Source organism: Telopea speciosissima, unplaced genomic scaffold (genome assembly GCF_018873765.1).
Source record: "Telopea speciosissima isolate NSW1024214 ecotype Mountain lineage unplaced genomic scaffold, Tspe_v1 Tspe_v1.0131, whole genome shotgun sequence".
Lineage (NCBI taxonomy): Eukaryota > Viridiplantae > Streptophyta > Magnoliopsida > Proteales > Proteaceae > Telopea > Telopea speciosissima.
The window spans coordinates 30,736-40,566 of record NW_025317467.1 but is presented as its reverse complement, the minus strand read 5'-3'; positions in this window follow the sequence as shown (position 1 = coordinate 40,566).

Genomic DNA, 9,831 nt, shown 5'->3' with positions numbered 1-9,831 from the left:
TATCATATGAGGATTTTGTAGAGGGTGCATCTTGTTGGTACCAAAGTGTTGAACTGATAAAGTTTTACTTTCTTTTCTTCATCCTTTGTCTTATTCAAAAAATTTGTGAAGGACCTCAAATACATATTTTGTCACAGCAATGATTTAGTAAGAATATGAGCAAACAATATCGGCCTTTAGACAGAAGAAAAAAGAATATTGTCCAGTTGTGTTCCCTACATCCACACACAAGGGGGGGTGTTTGATCGCACCGCTCATCCTGTTGGATGCCCCTGTGTGTCTCCTCATTGGCTCCCATGCTGATGCAAGGGCTATGCGATCGGACAGCATTCTTCTTCCTATAGAAAAATATGAAAATTGATAGCTCAAATATGTCATGACTTCTCGAAACGTCACAAACAATTCGGACACCAATAACCACCTTTTTTTTCTATTTTATAAGTTCTATAAATGAGACAAAATTATTAAGGGAGGAGAGCAATTGCAAATCAATGGAGTAGCTACCACATGCTTATTATATCTATCACATAGATGGGGTCTCTCTCTCTCCTACTTGTGTGGAACGCCTATTTTGACTAGACAAATATCAAAATCACGGTTTTAGGAATCAGTAATGGATCAATCATATTAGCTGATTCGTATCGATATCAATCGATACTTGGCCGATATGAATCCACCAATATGGTATGTATATGATATATGTATGAAAAAAAAAATTTGTTTTGGGGAGAGAACACTATCTAGTCGGGTTGCGTGCAATGTGCACCCAGATATAGGGCTGTGCAAAATGATCGACGCATCCTCATGGAAAGGCAAATATCCTTTGGGGTATGGAGATCTTTTTTGCATGAACCTATGTCTGAACATAGGGTCTGCGCACCGCACGCAACCAAATAGCGTTCTTTCAATACGATCAATATGTATTAGTATCTACGATGACCGATATCATAACTCTACCGTGAATTAAATCCATGATCAAAATTAAGCAAAGAAAATAGCAAAATATAACTTTGGACAAACATGAACCATTGAAACTACACGAGATTTTGTATGATACAAAATGATTGATTTTTCGCCCCAAATTTTACACCTGATCATGCTCCATGAATTTGAGCTTAAAAATATCAATCCTAAGGTAAAATAGTGCTTGCATATTAGAAGCATTCTACACATTCACACGGGGAGAGGATCCAATGGGAATCCACATTCCAACGCATTTAGTGCTTATTTGACCGAGGGAAATCCTTTCCAATTTAACCTATGAAGATTGGAAACCCAACAAAAAAAAGGGGTTTGTGGGTTTAATCCCATATGGAATGTATGAGCCTGGTGTGTGTTGTATATATCCGCCATTCCACGGTCCTAAAAATTTGTTAACCTTTTGAAACTTGTGTGCGATTTGAACATATTAAATGCGTGAAATATCCAAACTATTTTACCCGAGTCTTGAAAACTCCTTTTTTTTTTTTTATGTTTTTTTAAAAAGAGCAAGTCTAAGTGTTAAAGCTAAATGGAAAAGAGAAGTCACTCATCAACACAGCGGCGGGATGGCAACTTATCCCTATCTTTGTAGTGCAATTAATTTCATATTTTAACTGTTTATAACAAAAGCTTATTTAACCAAGCTCGTCCTGTTTGTAGTTTTGGCATTGATTTTGTAAAACTTATAATATGCCTACCAATTTGTTGTGGGTATTGCAAGTCAGATTAAACACGGAAGAGATATGTTTAGAAGATCATTTGCAGTGAGAGGATAGGAAGGACCGAAGGACGATAAATGCAGGTAGCTTATCCAGATCAGAAGTTGTTTCTGCAATTTTTGGATTAGGGGTTCTACCATAAGTCAGAAAAGATAAGTTCTGGGTTGGAATCAGGTGTTGGATGGAGTAATGCAGCCTTCTATTCTTCAGTCATGAAGTGTGTGCAGCATTTATGCCAAGATCGACCAGGTGAGTTACTTAAGGATTTTGTAAAACTTATAATATGCCTACCAATTTGCCAGTGGCTTTCACATATTGTTGGCCACAAAAGTGACTGATTCATATTGATCCAAACTTGATATGAATGTTTGATATTTTTAAGCTACAGGGTTCTGTTATTGTGGATGTTTTTGAATTGTGGGCTAGGGCTTTGAAGATTTATTTTTTACTGTTAAGGATTTTGTTTCTGGAAATTGATGCTTTGGTTGGGTTGCATTAATCTCGGTAGCATTGAAGGGGTTCTGGACTTTTTGACTCTTTAAGGTTGTCAAATGTTTAGGTGAGGACTGGATTTTTCATATTCTTTGTAAAGAAATAGGGGTGCAGATCTTGCTTGTGTGTTGACATTTCATTTTTCAACATAATAGCAAAAAGAAGACAATTCTATTGTATAAGCCAAGCCAGCTCCTTAGCTATCATTTTTTTTTTTCCAATTAATAACAACAGTTTTATTAAATAGTCATTAAAAAGAAGTACGAAGTCCAGAACAAGGCAACAGCCATGCATCCTCAATAGGAGGACACACGGAAAAGAAAATTATAGAAGTATAACTTAACCAAAGAAGTCAGCCAAAGGAAAAGACTGCCTTGCCTGGAACTGACTCAACCAACAATCCCCCTTTTGGGTATGTTTATGGAAAGTCATCAATTCATCATTACAATGCAACATAGTTGTAAAAGCGACCTAATTGATGCAGTTGTGTTACCATGGTTAGACAGGAACAATCCACTTTGGAGACCCAAGCCGAGATGCAACCAGCCCAACCCATTTTTTAGGGGCCTGGATGCCTAAGCTATACCAAGAAGATGCCCAGGCAACGCATATGCGACCCAAGGCGTCATCCAACAAGGGGCCCCTGGACGCCTAGGCAGCTTGCCTAGGCGACGCTTTGACAAGTGACAACTATGAATATGGATAAAGGAGAAACACACACACACAAGTTTACAGTTCCATATCCCTTCTATAGAATGGCTGTGGTAAATTACTGAAGCTTTTTCTGACAAGCCTCTTTTGCTAACTTCCTCAACGGCATTATGTATTTACACTTGTTCTTGATAGAAATGAGACTGTAACATGCTCTGATTGAAAGGTAAAATTTAGGATCTTGGAATAACAGATGATGTTATTATTGCTCTGCATTTTTCTACAGTTTTCTGTGTCTTCATAATCAAGTTGACATTGTCTGCTTTGGTCTTGAGTGCTTGTCCAATTAAATCAATCTTATATTATTTGTCCCAAAATTTGTTTATTACCAATCCACACCTTGAATGAAATCCCAAGAGGGCCACCTCATTACAATATAAAGCTCATAAGTAATCTTTAATGCTGACTAAGATCCTACCAAATGATAATAATGATGTAGAGTTTTAGTAATTTATGGGAGTTGAAAGCTTAAGAGTTCATGATTCCACCCAGCAAGCATAGTTTTAACGAATTCTGTAAATAGTTAAGCTTTACATTGGTTTGCCTGTTTGTGAAATATTTATTCATGAAAACTTGAGTACTACATACATACACATATTTGAACTTGTGATGTGCAGATTTGAATGAGAAAATCTGTTCTTGCAGGACCTCTCAAGACTGAAAAGGGTGCCTGCAAGGATGCTCTTTTTGAATTGAGCCTCCAGCCAGAAAATGTTTCCAATCCTTGGAAGGTTGAACCAGATGATAGAGAACTTCTCAATAATCTTATTCCATTTCTTGAATCTAAGCTAGCTAGCTACTATCTCCTCCTAATTTTACTGTTAGATGCACTGGAGCATGTGAAACCTCTTCTTTCCACAAATTGCTCTTTTCTGCTATCTATCTTGCATGATTGTGTAATCCATTAATAGTAAATACATAGGCCCACTCAGACAGACCTCAATATGACAGGCCTGTTATAAATAATATTTTTATAATTGTTATTTTTAAGTTCTATTAAATGTATCTTAATTATATGGATCTTTAATTTTCCTTAACTACTGTCTTATCATTTCCTTTGATAACTTTTCTAATCTTTTAAATTTTTATGAATAATAGTTTTTTTTTATTTCTGAATTATGATAACTGCGTTTATTTGTATTTAAAATTTGTAGTCCAACTTTTCTTATTAATTTTGCCTTATTTTTGTACCTCTGAACTTTTTTTCTCGTCTTATTTGTTAAAATTTTATCATTTCTGACATTTTGGTAGTTTTTCACAAAATAAAAGACTCATTAGAAAGTGAAAATTTCCCCCCTCCCCCTTTTTAATCCTCTTCCTCCACTTTGCCGACACGGGTGTCAAGGAAGAAAACCCATTGAAAGACATTTGAATTTTGAATTATCCTTTCTATTTACACCACATGAATCACATGGGATTTTCTCTTATCTGTATTTCCTTATTTTTATTATTACCTAAATCATGGGGATGATTTGTATTAATCTTGCTTTTTCTTAGATACTTTTTTTGCATTCTTTTGATACGGTTGGATGCTATTGCAAAGTCAAAACCCCAATGTCGCAAGTGACACAGTGCTTCAACATGGTTAAGTAGCTTTGAAGAAATTGACGCAAGAGCTTTGGTTTGACAAAATACTCCACCAGGGGACAACTTTTCTCACAGTTCTATCTTTGCTGGTTTGTCCCATGAGGCCCTGCCAAGCGACATTATAAAACCAGTAATGTTTCAGATGTGCTTGGCAGGGCTGCGATGGAACGTAGATGCATAATAGTTTGATGAACAATGGTTATTATACCATTACCACCTGAAAAAACTTTTGATATCTAAGAACAATATCTACAAAGCACCCAACACACTCATTTCTCTTATATTTTTATTTATTCACTCTATATAAAACTTCTGAACTAACTTTATTTAAACACAGATTTCTTATCCATTCTACTGTTTCATGCAGATGATGCATCTGATGCCTTCTCCCGTCAGCAAACTCAAAAGCCTTGTTGATCTCTGGGATTGAGACTTCATGGGTGGGGAACTTCTTTAGCTCAAGTTCCTGCACAGCAAACATAAAGATCCACATTAATTTACATTTTGCTTTTCCTTGTAAAAATTTTGAAGTGGTTAATTTGATTATTTGCTGGAAAGGTTTACCTTGATCATGCACTGGCAGCACTGTGGCTTACAAGTTTATTACCGAACTCCTAATGCGTGAAGACTTCAACCCCTTTTTAACTAGGATTATATCCCTTTTTCAAGACGCTTTTCTTTAGATCTCAGCTAATATTATTAATGGCCATGAAAAAATTGTAGAACTAAACAGTGTTGAGTAACTAGATATGTTCAAAGCCTATGATCGACCGGTTGGTTACACAAGATGGCTCTTCCATTTTCTCGGTTACACGTACAGTGTGATATCATTAGCATTCGTATCTCCTTTTTGTCCTCCTATTCTATCAACCTTAGAGGATCTAGATTTAGCTTCTTACGAATCACACAAAAGAGGGAATATCATCTAAAAATGGTGCTCAGAATAAATCCCTACGGAAGGAATTTGCTTTGGAAATCAAAGTCACACCCAAAATTCAAGATATTCTTGTGGAAGCTTTTAAACAATGGTGTATGACTACTAGGAATAAATTTAGCCAGTTTCTCCTCCCAGTTGATGACTTTTAAGTCCTTTTTGTGGAATTGATACAGAAACAGACTAGCACTTATTTCTCTCTTGTCAAATCTCCAATAGAATTTGGGCAGTCGGTATCCTGCGCTTTAAAAACAAAACTTCTTCATGGATCCTCCTTTATTGTGCGAGGCAATATCTCTAAATCAGATTTCTCTTTCTTTATTTCTATGTATTTGGCAATCCAGGAATCACAATATTAGCACAAATAATATTCTGCCTAATGAAAAATTCATCTAATTCTTGAGACAATCTCCACTTGAACCAAAAGGTAACTGCTTAATTGGTCCTAGGCTTTTTTTTTTGGTTGGTAAAGCTAGGCATGGATGATTAACTAGAAGCAAAAAAGCAATCTTTAAGAAGCCCACAGCCAATAGAAACTTAATTTTTCCTATAGAAGAAAAATGAACTAGGGTTTAATATTGACTTGTTACAAATAGCAAAATCCCAAAACAGGACACACATTTGATAGTGATTTGTCAAATCATATCTAGACTTGAGTGCTGGGTATTGTTGACCTTGTCCAGTCTAATTTGATCACAATCTCTTCACCCTTCTGCAAAAGCTTTCTTTAAGGTTATCACCCAATGACCTATTTATGAAAGCTGAAGGGATTTTGATCTTCTCTTTGTAATTAGCTGTTGTTCCAACTCCATTGCTGCTGCTCTTCACACTTGTTAAAACTGCTGAAGGTCCTGCCTTTTGTCCATTACATACCTTCAAAGTAAAGTAACAATCTACAAGTAAGTGCAAAGAAAAAGAGAAAATTATAGCTACCCATTAATTACAAAATTACAGAATTAATGGAATGTTGGTGGTCAAGTACTGTAATTAATTAATTACCTCCACGATCAAGAAGAAGAATGGTGGGACGAGAAGATGGAGAGGTGAAGGTGTTTTCACCATCAAAGGACTTACAGCCCTTGGAGTTAGAGGCTTTATTAGTTGGGTAAACAAGGGAACCAGCTGTTATAGTCCCTGTTTGATTTGTACTTCCAAAGTTTCCGATTGCAGAATCGTACAAAGCATGGAGATGGTCAGGGGAGATAACAGTGATATATGCTGTTCTTTTGTATAACAAATTGAGAGTAGACAGAGCCAATTAGTAGTGTTGAGATGATGAAATATTCTCTGATAATATTAGCCATTGAAATTTAATTGGTCGTCTCTATCTTCTTTGTCTTAATTCTCAATTGGGCTGTTGGAGATGAAATTGGGAAATCTTGTATCACTTGGGTTGGGTTCCTTTAATAGGAAAAAACCAAACAAGGAAGTTGGAAGTCTGTTGGTGACACTTTGACTGACTGCGTGATTGACACTTCGGCGACTTCATGACCAAGTAAAGAAGAAGACTGAATTTTGAGTGTTTGAAGGTTTTGTGTATTGTATAGTGGCCCCATGAAGTTATTTTATTTATAAATGTTTGACATGGTTTTTAGGTAAGGATGTAAATGGATAATCGAAATCTGAATTCGAATCTGCATTCGTATTCATTTAGGGATATTCGTATTTGTTTAGAGATATTCGGAAAAAAAATCTGAATATTTCGATAAAATCCGTTCGAAAATAATTTGAATACTTAATAATAAAAAATTAAGTAAATAATGATTTTGAGGGTTTTTGAAGATTCAACATGTTCTAGAATATGATGAAAAACAGAATCATGATCTAAGAGATATGGATTGATAGTCAATTGTAACCGCTAGGGGGGAGGAAGGTCCGGGTTACACAAGGCAGAGATGTAAACGGATGATCGAAAATCCGAATCCGTTTAGAGGTATCTGTATTCGGCCAACAAATATCCGGCTCCGATCACATCCGATCCGTTTGCATCCCTTTTTTTTAGGTTCATTAAATTGTACAAGAATAAAATCATAGTACGTAAGAGAAATGAGGACTTTAATCTGCTATTGTACTCATCGTACGGCGCTGCAGGTGCCATGTGTGCACAGCAGGCCCCACATGACACACATGGCACCTGCAGTGCCGCACGATGAGTACAGCAGCGTTGCAGTTATATATAGCAGTAGATAAAAATCCGAGAAAGGATACCTTGTCGCGTGGTCCCTATACCAGCGTGGGGATCAATGGAAGTATGTGTGCAAGCATCACAGGGGTGAAAATTTCCACTTTACCAATGGGGGTAGGATGGTCACTAGACGATGTAGTGTTTTTTTTTTTTCCCTTTTGCGTGGAGATTAATGTTTCTAAGGTGTCTATACTCTATATATTGTTTGTGTGAAGAAAAAATCTAATATATAAACAATAAAAAAAAATTGTGTAGAGTATTTTTCTTATGTTTTGATTCTCTCGAGTGGATGTAGGATTTCTTGCTAAACTACATTAAATGCTATGTGTTTGTGTGTGCTTGTTCCGTTGATTTATTCCTTGTCTTTGAATTTGTCCTAAAAATGAGACGACTTCAATTTTCTGCATATAAGTCAATAAAAGGAACTAGACTAGAAAGCGCATGTCTACATGTTTTGAGAGAGAGAGAGAGAGAGAGAGAGAGAGACTTTTGATTGTTTGACGGGTCAAATGAATGGGTTAACTTAGATTTCCACAACATTGGGCCTCAGTTTACCACGCTAAAGAGAGCCACTCAAAGAAGAAGTAGTTGAGGATTAGCATGAAACATATGGCCAAATGTTCTCCGTGCAGCAGCGCAGGTTGCACCCAGACACATGAGGGTGGGCGAAATGACCACCTGCCCCTTGAATGGGCAGCCCATGTGTGCAGGCGTAGCTATCTGTACTTTGCCAGAACTTTCATGAAACATATTTAAGAGAGCGAGAGAGAATAGAGAGTTTTTTTTTTTTTTTTTTAAATTTTTAACTAGGATTCAAAGTTGTGAAGCTTTGGGCCCCAAGGTGTCTCTACACATTATAATGGAAGTGAAAGGGTTCCAACGATGCTAGTGCGGGGATGAATCTATATGCCACGCTATGTCAATATAGATAACAAAATCATTCACATGGGACCTACATAAGCAAAATAGGAAAGTGAAAATAATAAAGAATCTCATGTGAGAGGGAAACATATGCTAGTAGGGCTGCAACAGGGTCGGGTTGGGCCGGGCTTTATAGAACCCTAGCCCAACCCTAAGTGCCCTTAGCTAGGCCCAGGCCCGACCCGACCCTGACTCAGGGCCAAAAAAATCCAACCCTAACCCACCCTCAGGATTGGGCCGGGCTGACCCTGATTGGCCCTGATCATGGGAAGGGAGAAAGAAATGCATGGGCTGGAATGGGCTAGGGAGAACATTATCAATTTTACATATAATAAAACTATAACAAAATGTATTATTTCACTTATTGTCTTCGTATATAATATATTATATAAAAAAATGTGGGTGATATTTAAAGTTTATAATGTATATATTATATCAACATATATTTTATAGTATAACTTAAATCAAGGTCGGGCCGGGCCAGGCCAAGCTTAGCCCAAAGCCTCAACCCTAACCCGACCCGACCCTGACTCAGGGCCAGAAATTTCCAGCCCTGACCCGCCCTCAGGGCCAAATATCTCAACCCAGGCCTTGTTCGGGCTCAGGGCGGGCCAGGGCGGGTTCGGGCCGACAGGGCCAAACTTGCACCCCTAGACACTAGCATCGCATAAATATTTTTCTCATAATGGAATATCTAAAAAATAGAACAGACAGTATCCCCATACTTTACACAATTTTGCTTCGTTAGCGAAGCTTGAGTTGCCAGCTTTCTGGTCAAGTTAGCAATATTGGCATTCTCATATACACAAAAAATCAAATCCTTAAAGCTCTTGGTAACCTTGGACATTTGCAAAAGGTCTGGGAGAAGTTTCCATGGCCATGTTGTAGAGATTGGTGATGGTAAGTACGCACATATATTCTTCGAACTATACCAAACTTGCTTAACTTTGATTTGCATCCTCTGTGTGTGTGTGTGGTCCAACCACTTCAAAATGCAAAAAATCTCTCCCTTAAAGCATTCTTTGAGTACATGTATTCTGCAGCTACCAAAACATTTAAACTTAGGATGTAAATTGAGTTGGGTGCACCTACTTTGTCACATAAAAAAAGTGATGTGTAACAATTATAACTATGGAGCATATGGGCAATGGTCTAAAAGCTAATCAAATATTCTTCCTTAATTATATTGGCACGTGCACCCTCTCTATGATCGTGGAGTTTGCAATACTTTATTTTGCTACCATGTAAACTTTATAGGAGTTGGAACTTAATAAATATGTAGTGACTTTAATGTCCAGAAA